General features: G+C 39.9%; 1 protein-coding gene across 3 annotated transcripts in view; it reads right to left on the bottom strand.

The window, feature by feature from the left end:
* The window catches only part of cntn6 (contactin 6), a 127,511-nt gene that overhangs the window by 59,429 nt on the left and 47,259 nt on the right, over window positions 1–20,823 (bottom strand). For all 3 annotated transcript variants that reach the window (XM_030421354.1, XM_030421352.1, XM_030421353.1), the window contains exon 2: window positions 7,186–7,248. The gene's annotated coding sequence lies outside the window, so the exon portion shown is untranslated. The remainder of the gene's footprint in view (window positions 1–7,185; window positions 7,249–20,823) is intronic.

The following is a 20,823-nucleotide window of genomic DNA, read 5'->3' as shown; positions in this document are numbered from 1 at the left end:
TTTAGGGATGTGAACACAAAGTATAATGTTGCAATCAATTCAGAAAGCTAACTATGGGCTCTGTGTATTTAGCCTATATTTGCATTTTCGCCAATTGCCACAATTGATGGCAGTTCCCATGTTATGCTTATTTTCTATAAACTATGTTAAGTATTCCTTTATTATTTTGGGTGTCTACAAGAACATATTTACATGCTTTAATGTTTACAAAAAACACATTATTTTCAGCATAGTGTCCGATGCTGAAGCATCTCTATTTCCCCTCTGCCTGAGCGTTTCATTTCACTGCCTGTCTCTTTAAGACCCCCTTCCTTAAAAGGCCAGTCAGCGCTGATTGGTCAGCTCTCACGGGCCTGAGCAGGCACCACCCGCTGTGTTTCCATATCAGCTCTGCCTGTTTTGTTGTTTTTTTTACAGTTAGCATTTCTGGATGGTGCAATCTGATACTTTCATAGTATTTAAAATGACTTCACCCCCTTAATAATCAAGAAAAACATGGAAATCTAACTTTATAGATTTTAGTAGTTCCGGGTTTGCACTGTACCCGTGGATGTGCTAACAAGTATCAATGGAATTTATCATTCCAAACTGGCAAATTTCCAAGCAAAATGAAAATGGCTAAAATTGTACCGCTGTATAAATCTGGAGATAGACACCAATTCACAAATTACAGACCCGTCTCATTACTACCACAATTTTCAAAAATTCTAGAAAAAGTATTCAATAATCGATTAGACAAATTCATAGTCAAACATAAATTACTCACTGACAATCAGTACGGATTCAGACCAAACAGTTCAACATCACTGGCATTAATGGAATCATTAGAAGTAATCACTAACGCCATAGAAAATAAACAATATGCAATTGGAATATTCATTGACCTTAAGAAAGCCTTTGACACAATCAATCATGACATATTAATCAATAAACTGGAACGGTACGGGATCAGGGGGATAGTTTTGCACTGGGTTGAGAGTTATTTAAAGGGCCGGAGTCAATTTGTGAAGTTGGGAGACTATAGCCCATCGTGCTTGGACATTGCCTGTGGCGTCCGCCAGGGGTCAGTGCTGGGTCCCAAACTGTTTATTCTATATATAAATGATATATGTAACGTCTCAAATATATTGAAATTGGTACTATTTGCTGATGACACGAACATGTTTTGCTCAGGGAATAATTTACAGGAGCTTCTGGGGTGTATCACTGAAGAAATGTGTAAATTAAAAAGGTGGTTTGATAGAAACAAATTATCTTTAAATTTAAACAAAACCAAATTCATGTTATTTGGGAAATGTAAAATGAACACTCAAGCAATAATACAGATAGACGGGGTGGACATTGCAAGGGTAAATGAAAATAGATTTCTGGGTGTAATTATGGACAAAAAAATAACATGGAAACCTCACATAAAGCATGTTCGAAGCAAACTGTCACGTAGCATCTCAGTACTAAGTAAGGCAAAACACTTTCTGGACCACAAATCACTCCACATTCTTTACAATTCACTGATATTACCGTATTTGAGCTACTGTGCAGAGATTTGGGGCAATACTTATAAATCTACACTATCGATTCTGCAAAAAAGAGCAATCAGGATAATAACACTGGTTACAGAGAACACACTAACCCCTTATTCTCAAAATCAAAAATACTGAAACTCACTGATCTGGTAAGCTTCCAAACAGCACAAATCATGTATAGAGCAACAAACAACATATTACCAGTAAATATTCAAGCATGTTTTTTTCCGAGAGAAGGGGGATATAATCTGAGGGGGGAACTGAATCTAAAACATCTGTATGCACGCTCAACTTTAAAAACCTTTTGCATTTCAATATGTGGAGTAAAACTGTGGAACAGACTAGCGGAGGAGCTCAGACAATGTCCAACCATGAGCAGATTCAAACAGCGGTACAAACAGATGGTATTTACAAGGTACAGGGCAGAAGAGGGGTATGACAAACACTAGGGTTCTCACATTTTGCCATACTTGTCATTTATTTTATTTTTACACAAGCGGTTATTGTGTTGTTTGTTGGTGATTGTTTTTGTTGAGAGTATTAAAAAAATAATAATAATAAAAAAATAATAATAAAAAACAGGATACACAGGAAGTAAGATAACCTATAGTACTAGGTACTAAGTGGAGAAGGGGTAGGAATTAATAAGCTAATGCTTCTTCCTACTCCTTTTCAAACATACAAAGGGTTTTAATGACTAGTGCTTCAAGTGTAATATATTTTTCACATGTTTGAAATAAAGCATTCATTCATTCATTCATTCATTCATTCAATTCTTTGAAACTGAAGAAAACGTAAAAGCTTAGGAGTTATAAGAAGCATCTTTTTCTGTGATTTCTAAGCAAAGCCATGAGCTATAATCATATCCTTGAAAAGTAAAAATAAGTGTATCATGCCCTTGTTATCAGATTTGACTTGAAGAAGGAGTGCCTTAATTGTCTGCAGCCCGTTATGCTGCTGCTGCACCTGTACACAGTGTTAATAAGTGACCTAAATTTTCTTTCACCTCACGCACTATCTTTGCCCTATCTTTCTCCAGACGCTCACGAATGTTAAAACGCCACGGGTTCCTGTGCGTGAAAACTTTTATGAGCTCTCATAAAAAATACACCATGTTTTAAAGCACAACATTTTTACAACATCATTTCTTTGTCCTTTTCTGTCTCGGTTCCTCTAGTAAATCTTTTGATGTAACAAAAGAGGATGAATAACTAATCATGAAGGAAAGTAAGAAAGGAGAAAAGGCGTGAGCTGTGTAGGGAGGGAAGCAGATTTATTCAGCTCTCCATTATTTATTCGGAGAGGCCACAGTGCTGATCATCCAGGCTTCATCTTGTCAGTCATCATTATCGATTTGGTTTCCACTTTTCTAACCTTCAGCCTTTTTGTTTGTCATCCTGCCCACGATCTTGTCATGAGTCTCAATCAAATATGGAGGGATGGATCAATAAAGGGAGATTTGGTTGATGTCTTTTCTTATGAGACTCACTGGGTTGATATATTCGCCTGTTCTGGAGAGAAAACCAATGTGGAAACTTTATCCATCTCACAAAAGAAGACTTGGGGCTCTGTGAAATGCTCTCCTCTTCCTCTCAATAAACTGCTCAGAGGGCTGCTGTTTTCAGTCTCCTTTAGAGTCAAAAGGCAATTATATGGCGATTATAGGGCTGCATGAACAGGCGTTAAATGAATGACACAAAGCCGCGGACAGCAATTACTGTACAGTTAGATGCAATGCTTTTGTTTTGAGATCTGAGGAACTTTAAATCGATGTGAAATGTTTTCCAGACATTTTGTCAAAATGCCTATCTGAGATCAATAATGTTATAGGCCGGCGCCTGTAAGTAATTCCAAATCAATATGATTTAAAATTCAGATGCGCTTGCCGAGCGCCGTGTGAGCGGAGGAATTTAGAGCAAGCCAAATTGGACTCAGATGAAAATACTCCAAAACCTGCATCTTGAAAGTGATCTCATGATTTTGACTGATAGGTAAAGCTAGCTACCTTATAAACAGAAAACGTATGAGGCTCTTCATATATTGACCAAACTGATTTAAACATTATGTCATGCACAATTTGAGCCTGAATTTGACTTGAAACGCTTTGGAGGCCTATAATGAGAAGCATTTGCTCCTCGCCACAACATGAGGTGGACCTAATTGCGCAATTTCAAGTAAAGGTGATACTGTAACATCCGCATTAATACACAAGCGTTCAGTCATGCATGTCAATCAAATACGGATCATTTTCCAAAGAGGGTGGCCAGTGAGGAACTGCAGCCATTGGTATTTAGTGGATTGTGGGGATATGGGAGCCATTAGAGTCCATTGCGGAGGTTGTCTAACAAGACCCCTGTATCTTTCAGTCATTAGCGCTCGTGCTCTGCCCAGTGATCGATGTTAATTTATGTTCACTGCAGTCGGCTGTCCACTTTCACTTTCAAGCTGATCAACTTCATTTCGTCTGCTAGCAAAACACGTGCCCTCCCTCGTTCGTTTAGCATTCAAAGTCAGACTCAAGGACCCTGATTGCATTTAGCCATAGACAATGGCTGTTATGCACAGTGTGGAAATGCAGAAGCCACGATCCTGTAGGGTATATAAGTGAGGGGGCTGGCACTGTTCCTCTGTCAAATAGCACAACTCTGTTTTAATGATGCATAGGTCCTTGGCATCCTTGGGGAGGATGTGTTTCTTGGTCACAGTCCAGAAATTTAAAGTAGTTGCTTGTGATCCCCATGATTAATTTATATACCCTAGAAAAAATACAATGGTAATAATTCTTGTGCCCAGCGGATGGTGGTCGCAGGTGTTGGAAATACCAAATGGGATGAGGCCAAGCTAATGGTGCCTGGAAGGGAAACTATCTGTCAGGGATAATCCCTAATACTGTAACACCCCGGCATAGATAATGTGCTTTCCGCCGCCTCCCTCACCAGCCCGTGATATTGAGATAGCTGTGGAGAAATGATTAAACGAGGAATGGATATTGACATGGATAAATGTATGTATCCGGAGTGAAGTATTGCCTGGTTTAATGTTTAGTGATGATGAGCTTCCCACTCCGGAGCAGCCAAACTAGGCTAGGAAGAAAAAGGAGGTGGAGGGTGTCCTGTGAACTCTGTTGAGCCATGTTCCACTTCATTACACACACAGTAATTGGTTAAACACGTGACTACAGAAATTAACTTCAGCAGCCTTGTGAGAGGTAATTAAGGCTTTTTTCCCCTTTCTTTTTTTTTTGGCATATCATGCTAAACGCAGCGTTCAGGTTCGCAGAGGGGCCCCATGAAGACATCAGCCTGACACCACATCGCCATGGCTCAGAACACGAAAAACAGCCTGAAAACATCCAGCCGCGCACATTTTAGTAATTGTCCAACTGACTAACTCTCATATTAAAATAAATCTTTTTCTGTGTGGGCTTGGGTTTACAGCTTTGTTTCATCAGAGAAGGTGCCAGGCTGTAGATGTGCAGAAAAGCCTCCTGATCTCTGGTTACAGTCCAGTTTAAATCCACTCAGCCACATGGGAGCCTAAGCAGTGTTGCAAACTGTCACTCATGGTGCAACTGCATATTATACATTGACTAAGAGGAGGAGGAGGAGGAGTGTATTGAAAGCTGACATCTTGTCAGTTCAATACAGACTCTGCAAACACAACTGTACATAAAGTTTGGGCATGGAAATTGCTAGGTAGACCTCCGATATGAGGTGAATACTTAAGTATGCTTAAGGTATGGAGGCATAACGAACCTGAACTGTCTTTTGTCAGCTTTTGCTTTACTTGAGTTTGCAAATATATCCTTTGCATGCTTATATATGTAACTGTTAATTGTCCATTTCTCTTTGAGGAGAGATCGAGGGAGATGGATCCATCTTGCCGGCGCTCTTCAAATAGGGCAGTAAATTCATTCCTTGCTGCACTTCTGCTCTCAGATGCATGCTCTCTGTGTCTTTGAAAATTCAAACTCCATACTGTCCACGCAGATGGTAGTTCATTATTGTATTTATATGACTGGAGGTGGAGGTTGGAGGTTGATGAGCAAACCCTAACCCTAACCCTTTATCTTGAAGAAAATAAACACTTGTCCCCATTAATGACCTTTTAACCAATCAGCTCTATCTAACTTACCTTTTTAACTGTATTGTCTAGACAGATTAGTTGAGTTTATGTCTGTCTTCTGGTTTTGTGTTTTTGGTTTCCTGTGATACCTGTGTTATTTTGCCCTCATGTGTCGGGTCTTGCTTTTTTATTTCCTCCTCTTGTGTCATTTCCCCCCCTGTTTCTGGCTGTCTACGCCTGCTCTCTTTTCCCACCTTCCAGTGTTTTTCCGTTCCTTTCCCTCACCTGTCCTTTCCCCGCCTCACTCCACCTGCACTGCATCCACTCATGAGTGTGTGTGTTGGTGTATAGTCTTTGTGCTCCCTCGTGTCTTGACGGATTGCTCCGTTTTCTCCTGTGGGTTTGGCGTGTTTCACCTGAGCTGGTTTCCTCAGTGTCCTCCAGAGTCTCCCCTTTTGTCCCCACCGTGCGTGTTCTGGACTTTGTTCGTGGCTTTATGTCTCCACTTAGCTCTGGTTTGAACTTTGCTTTTTTTGTCCTTTGCTCTTGGTTTGTACCTTGTTTGGCCTTTTGTCTTGATACTGTTTTTTAGTGTTTGCTCTTCTTGGTTTTTGTTGCATCTTTGGTTATTTCAGCGTAAGTATTAAGGCTCGCCTTTTTGTTTCTCAAATCCTCCCGTGTGTTTCTACTTTTGGTTCCTCACCTTTTCTAAAAATTGTGAGGCTGTTTTCATAATTCTTGTACTGGACTGACCACAGACCTGCATTGAGTCCCATAGTTCTCTATTAAATTATTTACATAAATACATGGTGTGAGATCTAAATAAAACAGTAATTTGTGAAATTAGTGAAACTCATAATTAACAAATGTTATTCAATCACTTTTGTTTCATAATCACACAGATCAAAGGACCCTTGTAACATTTCCTGACCAGGTCGTTGTCTCCACCCTCTCACCTTTTGGGCCAGTAGCATGTTCCCCGTTCAAGTTCAACTGCGACTTAATTTAGCCTGTTAGCTCCTATAGCTATGTATATAAACATTAAAGTAATACTGGATCAATTAGTTTGCTGCTGTAAATAATAATAAGTACACTGACACAGACAATGACATCCCTATATTAAATTGGCTTAGCAGGCTACCTATCTAGCTGGCTGACTAGCTAGCCAGGGTTGCGAACTTGGTTTACTATAAAGCAGCAACCTGATTAGATGTTATTATACACAAAAATCAATTATACACAATCTATTTTTATGGTTATTTGTTTTCATAATGTCTTTTTCTAAACATTTAATTTTGAACAGTTGGGCTTCCACATACTTGAGGATTTGGTGTCACCGACAATATCTGTCTAATGACACATTTTAGATTATTCATCTTAAGTCTGATATTCATTGCACAAAATCGCCTACCTCAACAACTAGCAACAGAATACACACGCTTATATATCCCCCCACACATTCCAGGAAAGAGGCGATTACTATATGCTACCACAGCTCCTCTACCTGGAAAAACAGCTATGGTCACAGTCATTTATAGCATGCAATAAATCACGAGGCCCAACAGACAAGCATGTTTTCCACTGATTGAGTACTCACAGAGTAAGTGGAGTCTGCTCACTCTTTCCTCTGCAGCCAAGACACAGTCAGCCCTTTGGCCAGCTTTAGGAGAGAGGGACAAGAGAAAGAGGGAATCAGAGAGAGATGGAAAAGGCGAAGTATCAAGAGTAAGAATAACAATCTAAAAAACAGGGGGACTGAAACAGTCAAAGATAGTTTGTAGCAGAAAGGACACAACAGAACACACCAAGATTTTGGCTGCTCCTTTAGCATATAGAATTGTGGACATAAACATAATTTGCCCTGCTAATGAAAATGCAGGCGGAGGTTTGGTTGCAAATATTTAAACGTGCAAAAATAATCTTTCAGTAAACAAGGCTGTAGGTCGGTGTATGATAGGTTTATGATTCAATTCCATTAAAATTCAGATTTTCTACTGGCGACAGTGCTGCTAAACCAACAAAATCCTTAAACCAAATGCAGTATTTGTGCATGGGCTCACTCAATCAGCATTAAGAGATCAAACAGACGAGAACCGGGACTATTTGAACACATCACTGTGACGGAAAACCTTCAATGTGTCATGTTTACAGTACCTTGATCAGACAGAATTTTACTGAATAATGCCTGCGCTATAATCCTGCAATACTATTTATATAAGCTGCACAAAGCCTATGAATACAGTATTCCGTATACACAGTCCTCTATAGTGTTGTGGTTGTTTCTATCAGTTACTCTTGTGTTAGCTCCAGTGACACATGTATGACTCAACAATATAGCCTAATAGGCAGAATGACACATAATAGAGCAGGAATGGCCACAGTGGAACGCTGCTTTTTACAGACATTGTCCCGAAACACAGATATTGTATCCCCTCACAGTACTGCTCATGGAAACATATCAATATATTTTTAACTCCTCACTGATGGATCACACGGCTGAGCTGAAGCCTTACTTATGGAGCCAGAATGGTGACTTTGAAATTTGGCATCCAAAAAAAAAATTGGCATTGAAAACAAAACCAGTACTGAAAAAGGAAACATTGTCATTGAAACATTTGTATTGGCATTGAAACAAGTATTGGCACTGAAAAAAGAAACTAATTAAAATAATTCAAATCCGAAAATCTTTTCATTTTATTTTATTGGGATTTTTTTGTATTTTTCAATGACAATCTTAAGATTTTTTCTTCATGTCACTTTTCTTTCAGTGACAGATTTTTTTACAATGTCAGCAGCGCTCTAGTCTGCTCCCCGAGCTCTGTGCCACCATACCGCTACCGGAGACCGGAGACCGGAGACCAGAGACCGGAGCTCCCCTATAAACTCAGTTCATGTGAATAATATCACTATTCCTACAATGACTCCTTTGAGTCGAAGCGAATAAACTCAACAAGTCAGTATGCGGGTAAAGTCAGCTGTGATTGTGCTAATGTGGTTCATAGTAAAGTACAACAGACGGCTGTAATCAATTAACAGACACATATTTTCATAACTGACTGACTTTTCTCCAAGCACTCTCCTTTATTGTCCGGTCTCTGTATGCGTGTACAGCGGTACGGTGGCACAGAGCTCGGGGAGCAGAGCGGAGCGCTGCAGTCGGCGAGGCAGCCCCGGCTCGGAGCGACACAGCTGGGGCTAATGCTCGTTAGCTCATTACTACTACCACACTCCATACGCATATAGAGACTCCGGTCTCTGGTAGCGGTGTGGTGACCAGAGCGCTGCTGTCGGCGCTGCAGCCCCAGCTCGGAACAACACAACAAGCGAGAACAACAGGCTGTAACTGTTGTGCTAATTGTGGCTAATGTTCCGTGCTCGGCGCCCCGGTACTACTACCACACTCCATACGCATATAGAGACCGGAGCTCAGGAGCTCCGGGACAGAACCAGATACACATAGACTTGGACACATCAGGAGAGAGCTTGAAGAAAAGTCCGCGAGGTAGCTGGACTCAGTGTTGCCCAGAGACGGCCGGTTACAACGGTATTGTGGCTGGACCGTCCAGCCCCACCTTCCCGCAGGCTGCTGCCATTACCTTCTTAAATTATATGCAAACCACGCTCTACTTACCCCTTCCCTCAGGCGCCAAAACAGTGACAGAAAGTTGAAACTGAAAATCAGTGACACTGAAAAAAACTGACATTGTAAAAAAATCTGTCACTGAAAAAAAAGTGACATGAAGAAAAAATCTGAAGATTGTCATTGAAAAATACAAAAAAATCCCAATAAAATAAAATGAAAAGATTTTCGGATCTGAATTATTTTAATTAGTTTCTTTTTTCAGTGCCAATACTTGTTTCAATGCCAATACAACTGTTTTCAATACAAATGTTTCAATGACAATGTTTCCTTTTTCAGTACTGGTTTTGTTTTCAATGCCAATTTTTTTTTAGGATGCCAAATTTTAAAGTCACCGTTCTGACTCCATACTTGATGATCTGAGATATAACTGTGGTGAATGTTACTAAATTTGTCCTGTAGGCATTCTACTATATAGGTGCATGCTTGACAATCATTAGTTTGAATTGTATCTCTTCCTGTTAGGTAGTGTCAAACTAGGTCTACTGCATCGGTCTATCTTTGGATTTTACCTTAGTTTGACTGTGGCAGTAACAGTAATGACAGTCAGGGGTGAAAACAAAATCCCTTTTCGACTTAATTGGTGAACAGAGTAGTGGGGGGAAGCTACTGTAACATCCAGATTTCCACTGGGCCGACACGACAGCCAGAGCTGATTGAGGCCATTCTTGATAATGCTCGTGTTTCCAGCAGCTGCACCACAGTGCATTTCAGCAGCGGCCCAGAGGCAGCTCTTCGCTCCGCGGAGAACACACACCAAGTCTATTTTTGACAGAAGCGGACTTCAGCCACATCCATATGCACAAAGCAGATCAAGCCAGACAGGAAGTCAGACAACAGAATCGCATAATGCATCCCGTCAATTTCCAAAATAAAAAAAAAACGTTGCAGATTCATAATCTTAAGCACAACGAAGTCAGACATATGAACAATACAGAACACATTTAAAACAAATGACGAAAGGATTTAACTACGTAGCCTGGTCAAATGACAAAATGAACACAACCTGGGTAAGTCAACGATATCATGCAGGCATTACACTTCACTTATAAAACACTCTCAGTGAGATATGAAGTCATCTCAAGAACGGAACAAAATAGCTAATATTGAAGCAACAAATGCAACTCACCAAAAGTAGGAAGGAGACATTAGCTTGTACCTAAGTTGTGCTACTAAAATGCTTATGGTAAATGTGAACTTATTCAGCAACTCTACTCCTCAACATTGGTAAAACATTGTTGGGGTTTATTCCCAGCATTCTCTGATCAGAAAAACATCGATATAGGTCTCCTGTGGAAGCAGCGTACTATGACCCTAATTTACATTTATTGTTAGGTGCTGACCTCAAGTGGCCATAGTAATTGTTCTGGCAGCAATAGAGGAAGTCAGGTGACATAGCATAAATGTTCAGATAAGGAGGAGTTTGGGGTCGTTTGATGGGTTTAACAAACACAGGACTTAGACCCAGGAGAATGCTGGTCATGTCCCATGTGAAAGCAAAATCAACAGTCAGTCACTTTAACTCACTTAAGTTAGAAGTTTAATGTATATATGCAGCCTAACTTACATACATAAGCAAAGTTACTTATTTTGACCCAAACACAATCTTCTCTTTAATCTAACCAAGTAGTTTTGATGCCTAAATGTAAATATGCTGAGAATGTACAGCAAAGGTCCAGTACACCTGCCGCTTGTATGAGCAATAGTCTGTTTCCCACAGAATCAGACTTTAATTGTGGTGGTAGCTGTCCAGCCGGAGTGCCAAAGAGCATGAGTCAGCTAACTACTGGTTTAGTGCCGAGCTAACTTGCATGGAGATAAATTAATCGGGCCGCTCTTCTCGACTCTCAAAATTTTATTCAACCAAATTGCCCAAATTCAAGACAGTAAAACGAGTCATCTCGTTTCAGGGTCAGTTTGACTACGGAGTATATAACATCAGGCTATTCACTGATGGGTGCGCTGTCTTCAGTGAGTGATAATGGGACACGCAGTTCCAAAAAAAGAAAATCAATATGTGTCGGCCATTGCTGATATTGTGGCAAACTGCGGTACGAATAAATTGATGTGTGGGAAACACTGCATATTGTTTTGGGAGCAATATGTCCTATAGCGAGTCAATGGCAGTCAAACTCAGTAGGCTAGGAAGTTACAGGCTAGTATGGCTACTTTAAACTTAAAAAACAGCTATACTCAATAAGCAAGGGCACTGTAGGCTCTTTATTGATTTCTAGCTCCTTATAACTTTTCACTGGACTCCATTGTGTCAGCAGCTGTGACCCGTTTCAGGTGCTGCCTCCTCCGAAAAAAAGCGAGGACTACAAAGGTGCAGCCTTCATGCAAATCAAGGCTACTGTGGTGAGCAGCTGCACCTCCTCCTTGGATGAGGCAGTCCATATAAATGATTTACCTCAGCTTTATATAGGACATGTACTGTAGGAGCATTAGTCCCGTTTTTATGAATATAAAAAGTGCGCTTCCACAGGAGATTACATTTATAAGGAGAAAAAAGTCTGATATCACAAACATGTACTTCCAGACACCAAAACTAATCATAATGACCTGAATGTCTGCACTGGCACCATAGAGGCCATTTACTCAGTGTAATTTGGTTTCCAGCAAGACAGACTCCAGCAGAGCTATCAAAAAAGACTGATTGATTCTGCAGGTAGATAGAGCCCTGCTTGCACTGGCTGTAATAACAAAACACTCTGTATTCACTAGTTTGCACTCTACACATCAAAGGAAAAGGTGTCTTTTCCTAGAGAAAAGCAAATGGCAAACATTTTTTCCTTTTTTTGGGGATGGGGGTGATAACAGCTCTCAGGTATTATGCAAGAGCTCTACTTGAGGAAAACATAGAATCCTTGCTATAAACAGCTTCCTTTGAGAATTTGTTCGGGAGAGTGGAAGCTTTTCAAGAAATGAAATGTTTTGAAATTCAAGATAAATGTTCATACAAATCTGAGCTGTTCTGCACAAGCACAATTTGAAATGCTGATGCTTGCATTACTGAATATTTCCAGCAAACCAGTCATATTTGGAGACTACGTTGACTTGATTAATCATTAAAGGCAGTCAATATTTTAACAATTAAACAGATTACTTAAAAGATCAGTGACCAAACATACTCAACCCTGCTGTTTGATTTCTTTCCACCTCTTTTAGCTGTTTTCAGCAAACAAGCTTTGTGTAATGCTGTTTTTGCTATCTGCTACAACACCAAACAGATGAAGCTAGCAACAAGCTGGTGATAAAAGTTGGACATTTAGTAGGCAAAGATCACACAGGACATAGTGGAGACAGGTTGGACAGGTATCCAACTCTAAATGACGTCCTCTGTGACTGCCAAATATAATTGTTGCCATCATGTTAGCCAAAACAATGTTACGAGGTGATTACTCTGGATATATCCCTTCTGTTAGTCTTACCCAAAAACCTTTGACCCCTGTCAGTGAAGACACTATTTTCAACTGTTCAATAACTGTATTTCCTTTTTATGAGCCAGTGATTAGATTTTCAGGGCGCTGGGAACATGTTCTTTGTCATAGGACTGAAGATGTGAGATGAATGTTGATTGTGGTATCCACTACGATGCCTGAACGTTACCTATTTTCTGATTAGAAGTGGATAAAAGGTTATAACTCACATACAAATTAACCTATTACATGGTCCAGTACCTTTTGATTCTGTATCAATACAATAACACAAGGCCAATGACAACTTAATTAAACATGCTTGATGAATTCAAGAGTCAAGATTTGCTATGGCAATGGGAGGGGCGCATGTAGATGCAGCAGCTGGTAGCTCCTCCAAATTGTGACTGTAACTTTCTCGGCTTCATTGCTGAAACTGAAACTGTGCTGTAGTGCTGTTGCCTATAGCACAAACACATTAAACAACACTGGAGAAGAGAGCAGGTGTTTCTGACTAAGGGCAGCGGACTTTGAGACCATCAAGTGCCTCAGCGTCTTTCCATCATCCAACCTGACCAGCCGGACTATCCCAGGGAGGAAGAGAGTTTAAGGCAGCTCCTGGCTCATTTATGGTCACGGAAAAAAGGAAAATGGACAAATGGGACTCAGGTTGGCCGAACAAGGTGATATCGGAGTCTGTTATTCCCACATTTCAAACCAACAGGCTAAAGGAGCACAGGACGCTTACACTCAGTCAATCCTTAAGTCAATCTTTTGATGCGAAGATGCCAACCATATCACCATTTTGCTGCTGTTTACAATTACCCTGATGCCGATTCAATAGATGCACCACATGTTTATGTATATATGTATGAATGTATATTATATGAATAACTATATATACTGTATGTTCTGTAATTTGTCCAGCAAAAACGAGGTTAAGAACTTCCCTTCCCACACGTCAACACAGACTGCAGGCTAACCGAAACGCTTAAGGTCAACTAATTTATTTTGTGATGGGCAGGAGAGTCTAGTTAGGTGCTACAATGTGGGAAAAAAGATATATCCCACCCACACCTTTCATCACTCTTCATCTCTGCTGTAACAATTTTCTTTTCCTCCTCTCTGCCTGTCTCCAAGAGAAAAATCATTGAAAACCTGTGGCCATCTCCAACATCTGTCAAATTTTCAGCCCTGAGTCATATGGTCACTTCCAACTTTCCTGCCACATTTTCAGATTTAACTTCATGTCTCCACTGAGCAGGCATACTGAGAAGAAGAAAATATATGAAACACTTTCCTTCACAAAAGCGGCAACAGAAACTTTAGTATAATTGCTCACAGTGCTATTCTGCAGATCTTGGTTTGGATGATATCTGACAGATAATGTTTCAATGCATGACCTGATTCTAAAATTGAAATAAAAATGCATTTGAAGGTGTTTAGCAATGTCTAAAACTCTTAGTTGTATCCCTAAACTTAGTCTTAACTGTTTGCTTAAGACTGATTCATAAAAAGCCTGAGCATAAAAACGATACTTACATAGTTTCAGAAAATAGTGGAGTACATAGTGCACACAAATAAGCGGGTTCATCGCAGTTAACTTTCTGATATCTTACAATCGTCCGTGTACAAACATGGATTCCGGGATTAATGGACCCATCTCGACTTTTGGGGCTTTTGGGACTAAAGAGATTTTAATAGCAAGACGAAACCACAACCGACAGAACTTTTTGTATCACGAAAGCAAAAACACTTTTCAGGATACCATGAACAATATCATGACAGTGCTCAGTAAAGCTAAACTTTTGGATTAATTTAATTTAAAAATATGGTTGAAATCTAACACTTAAAACGCACCAATGTCACTTATTACCTGACACTAGACTACACTTCATAAGCATTTAGTCTTATGCCTATGACTGGGACACAACTGAAAGCACTGACTGTGGATAGTGCAAAATGGATCAAGACAAACGTAATTAAATCTCAGTTTAACCTTGATTTCGGAAACATAGTGCTGTAACTCTGCATACATTTACCTTCACATACCAACAGCTTTTCAGTGGAAGTCAGAATGCAATTAAATCATCAAAGAAATCTACCAACCAATCACAAAACGCTGTCCTTGAACACAGCACTATGGAGATTCAACTTACTGTAGAGTCAGAAAAAGACTTTGCATTCACTGTTGTAAACACTGCCTGTCTGGTCGGACTGCTAGGAATATAGGCTCTCTGAGAAATGAATGCATTTTATGACTCTGACAACAACAACAGGGTTTGTTTGGAGTAGAAGACCTGAGTAGTTAACATGTACAACAAGCAACCATGGCTGTCTCCAAAAAGAAATACAGAGACTGACTGCCTCGACGCCACACTCAGGGTACAAGCAACAAGACATAAATAAATTAATAAATAAGTAAGTCATAAATCAAGGACAATTCAGACACTTTCCAGTGTCTCAAGGGGAAATGTACTAAATATTTTGTGTCTAAAGCAGGGGATCACCATCCGTGAAAGCAATATGATTGTGAGTTAGCACAAATTCAGGATATGAATCATGGTGCATTACTTTGTCACTATTCATCTATGTCCTTCCTTATGTCCAGCAGTCAAGATGAAGATGTACATCACCTTCAAAAATGTATATATACAAGATTGCCTGTTCCTTAGCTCCCAGACAATCTCGATAACATTTCTCTAATGGCTTTGATATATTACTCATATTTTGAGGCGTAAGATGAAAATCTCAATAACTAGATGCTTTTTATTGCCCTCGGTGTCATTTTTGGGAAATATTCCTGAAATAGCATCAGATATGTTGCAAAAGTTCCAGGATTTTCTCTATCTCTACATGCACGGAACACTTATTTCAACCCATTCTCTACACACGTAGGTATCACATGGCCTGCTGGAAACCCCACTAAGTGCCCACAGCAAGAGAGTCACATTACAGCAGCTGTGCAGATTATGAGTGATGGGCAAACTCTTTTCACATTCATTAAAGTGCCACAAATGAATAATTCATGGTTTCAAATTTCAGGCCTTCAAATATTCATCCGTGTTGAATCAGGTCTTTCCTCTCCTACTGATTGCCTCCAGTACAAGTGTTTGTTTGCAGCTAGCCCATTCAAGAGCAACCTATGAAAGACACATGTGAATGAACAATGTAGTCAGTGCTATTAATTCCTGCTTACTGAAGGTATGTTAAAAGATCTGATACAGTCAAAGGCGTCAACTGTGTATGCAAGGTATGGCAACTCTGGGAAAATAAAGATAAGCAGCCTAATAATGTTGCATGTTTTAAGCATTTGTGTCTGTGGTAGGCAAATGTATGATAGAGTATTATAAAGCTAAAACTAGAATGGCACTCAGGAGAGCATGCACCTCCACCAAGGCCCAGTGGTCCCCTTTGATCAATTAAGACAAATCCAAAATATTCAATCAAATGATCCGGGGTTTGTGTTTTTATCTGCATCCATTGTAGTCAATGTCAGCGACCTGGTTTTCTTCTCCAATCCCTCAGAAATTAACGGAAATGCAGAAAAGCAAACTTCTCCCAATGTTAAAAAAGTACAGTTTTTTTTGCTGTGTTTTGACCATCTATTAGTTCGCTACTAGATATTAGCATGTTTTCATCAGCACTGGTGCCCCCCAGGGTTGTGTCCTCTCCCCACTGCTATTCTCCCTCTACACAGATGACTGCAGCTCAGGGGACCCTTCTGTGAAACTCCATCGATCTCATATGGAACTGGTGATGAGTATACATGGTCAGAACCATCTGGAGGACCATCCCGCTCAAGAACGTGGGGATGACAGTTCAGGACCAAACTCCCCTTCACTGTAACCAAACAGGTCAGAAACAGACTGCAACGGACAATAAGGTCCTCCATACGGGACTTGTACCGGTCCTGGTAACATCTCTGCAGACCCCTCACACCCCGGTCACAAACTGTTCAAGGTTCTGTTCTACTCTGGTCGTTTTGGCTCTGTAATGCCTATCAGACACAGAAAGAGTTTCTTCACCCAGGCTGTCGCTCTGATGAACACTTAACAGTCAGTATTAAATAAAACCACTGTGCAATAAATCTTGCCACTGTTTCAATGTAAATACTGTTTTACTGTATTGTACTCTTTGTTGTTGTCCTGCGGAAAACTCTGCACTCCTTACAATTGCATTTTTTTTTTCTTGTACATATTAGTCTTAATCTTTCAATTATTTATTTTATTTTTTAGATGTAATGTTTAAAAACTATTCCCTGTACACTGAGAGCAAATTTAACCAGGGTCAACTTCCTTGTCTGTGTACACATACTTGGTCAATAAGGCTGATTCTGATTCTGTATTTTGTCTTTATATTCTGCAAGGTTTGAACATTATTAATGATACCTTCCAGAGTGCTAAAATGTGTACCAATGTTGTATGTTCACTGCCCTCTTAACTCCATTACTAACATGAGGAATTGTGCATGTCTGTCAAAACAGTTTTCAGTCATTTAGTATGTCCTTTCATGTTCATTGCCTTACCCCTGCTTTTGCTGAAAATGTGCCCCTGGATACAGAATCTGTGTTACTTGTTGTCATGCCAAAGTTGTCAATCATATTAAGTATGATGCTACAATCATACATTTAAAAAAAAAAAAATGTTCTATTCAAAGTGAAGATTGCTTAAAGGAATAAACCACCCACGAGAAACCGTGTCAGTTTGTTTCCACCTGGAGCCGCTTGTAAGAGACACCAACATTGTTATGCTCATAATTTGCCCTCTGGCCTGCAGAAATGTGACATATGAACCCTGCTTGCATAAGCTGCATAAATACCCACCTCCCCGAAGGGCTTGTGTATTCATATTTGGATTTTATCATGTATTGTAAAAATAAATCTCCAGTTTAGGTTGGCAATGTGGAGCAAATTCATATAGTAGTCTCATAATGTTCTCAGTTATGTCGGGTGTAATCAATCCGATTTTCAAATCAAGTACATTTTCTGTTTTGTAGGCTACAGAGACGAGTTGTGAGCTTGTTACATGCAGCATTTTGGACTCATATTTAGCCAGTCCTAGTTAATCCAATCTAGTTCTAAACAAAGTCTAATTATGATGTAACATATCATTAAAAAGTTATATTAATAACTCAAGTTGCTCCAATGAATATATTTATACTAACAGTTATACAACTCCTCTGTAAAGTGAAAGTCACAACACAACAAGTCACGGTGATGAGACCAGAAGGAATCACGACCTCAGTGCAGCCCCGCTCAGCTTTATGAGACATCTTTCAGGTCATTGTTTTGTTTTTACGGTTTGCAACTCTAATGTTTTGTTTCACTCTCATGTCTATTTTACCAAATAACCTGAAGAAAAAGTTAGCTACTAATATGTGAACACAGTGGAGCACTAAGCAGCTAAAAAGACCAATGTTTCCCCAGTGGCTGGTGGAGACCAAAACAGAGCTAAAAGAAGAATGAATCTTAGACTTGCAAAACAGATATGGTGGCTACCTGTGTAGCCTTCATTGCTATGCAGTAAGCTACACTGTGGCTGGTATGTGCCTCCTCAAAAATGTAACTACTCAGCAGGGCGACAAAGAAACCATGTGGGGAGCACAGGCTGCTTGTGTTTCCTGTTTTCACAGCGGAGACACTATAAAGCAAGTTGATAAAAGGTTCTGTTATCTTCCCCTTTTCAGCAACACACATCAAGGAAAGCTGTTTTCACCGCAAACCTTTAGCTCATCACAACCCATTACAACAGTGAATGAAACAATGTAAAGATTTAGAAATGAAGCTAGATAAAGCCTCCAACTCTTGCTGGAATGATCATGAGATGGCCCATCCCTAGTCGTGTTTTATCCTTGCTATACATACACAAAAATGTCACCAAAGGTACTTTAAAAGGTAAATGTAAAAGTTAATTTATTGTCATTTGACAACACAAGGGTTGTTTAGCTCCTTTATGGTACATAACAGAAGAAAAAACACAAAGACAAGGTATTTCATTCAAATGAGGGTGAAGGAAAAAGTCTCACAGCCAGGGAAATAAAGCTGCTCTGCAGTCTGGTGTTAGGCAGTGGATACTTCTGTATCTTTTGTTAGATGGCAGCAGGGAGAACAGACCGTGGCTGGGGTGGGTGTTGTCTTTCGGTATCCTTTGGGCTCTGTGCAGAGACTTCACTTCCCCCATATCACTGATGCTCTGTAGCTGGGTACCAAGACGTTCTGGGCAGTTTCAGTCACACACTGCAGAGCCTTCCTTTTTTTTTGGAAGACTCTGTCCAGGGTGAAGATATTAAGAGACGTTGTTTTCCGTGTTTACGTCTGGACGAGTCAAAACAAGATTTGGAAACGATGACACAGACACACTCATGTATCAGTGTCCATTGGAATGGATGTTAAATTTGTTTGACATTTTATTTTGAAAGACACAAACTGACACTGACAGTGCAATAACACAAAAGAGACAGAAACAGCTGCTTACCACGTTTTGCTGACAAATTATCCAATAAGATTATGTGAATGCAGTCATGTTTCCCTGTCTCGTTCACAGAATTTTCTGTAGCTAGGCAACAAACTTAAGTATACAATTTGCTTCCTGTTTACAACAGCACATGTGTACATGAATGACCTTGGGATATGTGTTTTCCAGTATGTTGTATGGAGGGAGATTTTTCTGAAAAGAAAAATTATTTTTCTAAACCCTGTTTACCATATCTGTGTAGGTGTGGACTAGGCCTAAGAGTGGCCACACCTTGCAACATTGTAAAAGCAAGAGGGCAGAGTAAGAAAGCTTTAAGCTGAAGGCATTCCAATTCAATTGCTACCATCCGACTTTAGCAACCTAAAGCCTCATCTACTTAATGGTTTAGTTAGCTAGCTTTAGTGGGATAGTTAGCAAGCTAATAATTATGCTAGTTCTCTCGGCAGATCAATGCTAATGTATGTAATGTTATATACAGGCCATGAAACGTGTAGAGCCTAAATGCATATAATATTTACACTTCAAATTCTGTGAATGAAACTCACTGTATGGTATTTCTTACACTGGGGTGACAAAACATTAAAGGGATATTCCAGTGTAAGTTTAATCCATGTTCTAACACACCGTGACACCGAGTAGGACCCCCCCTCGAGATATAAAGTTTGCAGACCGCTAGCTCACGTAGTTTTAGCAACCTCAGAAACGACCGCACGACAACAATACATTGCAGTAAATGGGTCCAAGTATAAACCGCCATTTAAAAGCCACAAATAATGCTCGGAACAGCACCAAACTTCAGCAACATTAGAAACAGGGTCCCAGCACATATTTCGAGGCATCAAACATTTGATATAGTTGCCGTATTTGTCGGAATTACCGAGTCGATTACCGAGTGCAGTAGAGTCCCGCAGTAATGATCATCATTGAGCTGCTGAACTCGACTGCACTCAGTAATCGACTCACAGGGCTTCCCCACAACAAGGAAGGCTTCTCGGGTGGTAAGTTTTGTTTATCTTTTCCGACAAATACGGCAACTATATCAAATGTTTGATGCCTTGAAATATGTGCTGGGACCCTGTTTCTAATGTTGCTGAAGTTTGGTGCTGTTCTGAGCATTATTTGTGGCTTTTTGATGGCGGTTTATACTTGGACCCATTTACTGCAATGTATTGTTGTCGTGCTGTCGTTTCTGAGGTTGCTAAAACTGCGTAAGCTAGCGGTCTGCAAACTTTATCTCTCGAGGGGGGGTCCTACTCGGTGTCACGGTGTGTTAGAACATGGATTAAATTTACACCGGAATATCCCTTTAAGGTAACATGGGATCATGAGAGTTATTAGTTGCCTAATTAGTTAAAGTTAAAGTTTTATTCACAATATTTATTTCATGTCTGCAGACTTCCTCGCTCTCTGAATGTCTCCTTGAAGTTTAAGTGACAGGCCGTTAAATGAAACACAGCCTTATCTTGGGCGAAATAACAGATTTCTGTAGGTTTGAACATGGAAATATTTGGGACAATGTAAGAACACATCTCAACAAAGGTCAAGCCTTTATCATATATTATATATATATAAATATATAAGTGCAGTAATGTTGCATATTATATCTTTAAAGGTTTATTTCAATTGAACCACAGTTTATGATTGTTGAAGCAATGGATAGACTAACCAAGACAGTTTTGAAGCGTTTTAATCTGTTTCTCTAT

Source organism: Sparus aurata, chromosome 6 (genome assembly GCF_900880675.1).
Source record: "Sparus aurata chromosome 6, fSpaAur1.1, whole genome shotgun sequence".
Classification (NCBI taxonomy): Eukaryota; Metazoa; Chordata; class Actinopteri; order Spariformes; family Sparidae; genus Sparus; species Sparus aurata.
Note: the sequence above shows the minus strand (reverse complement) of the source record. Positions and strands in the feature narration are given on the sequence as shown.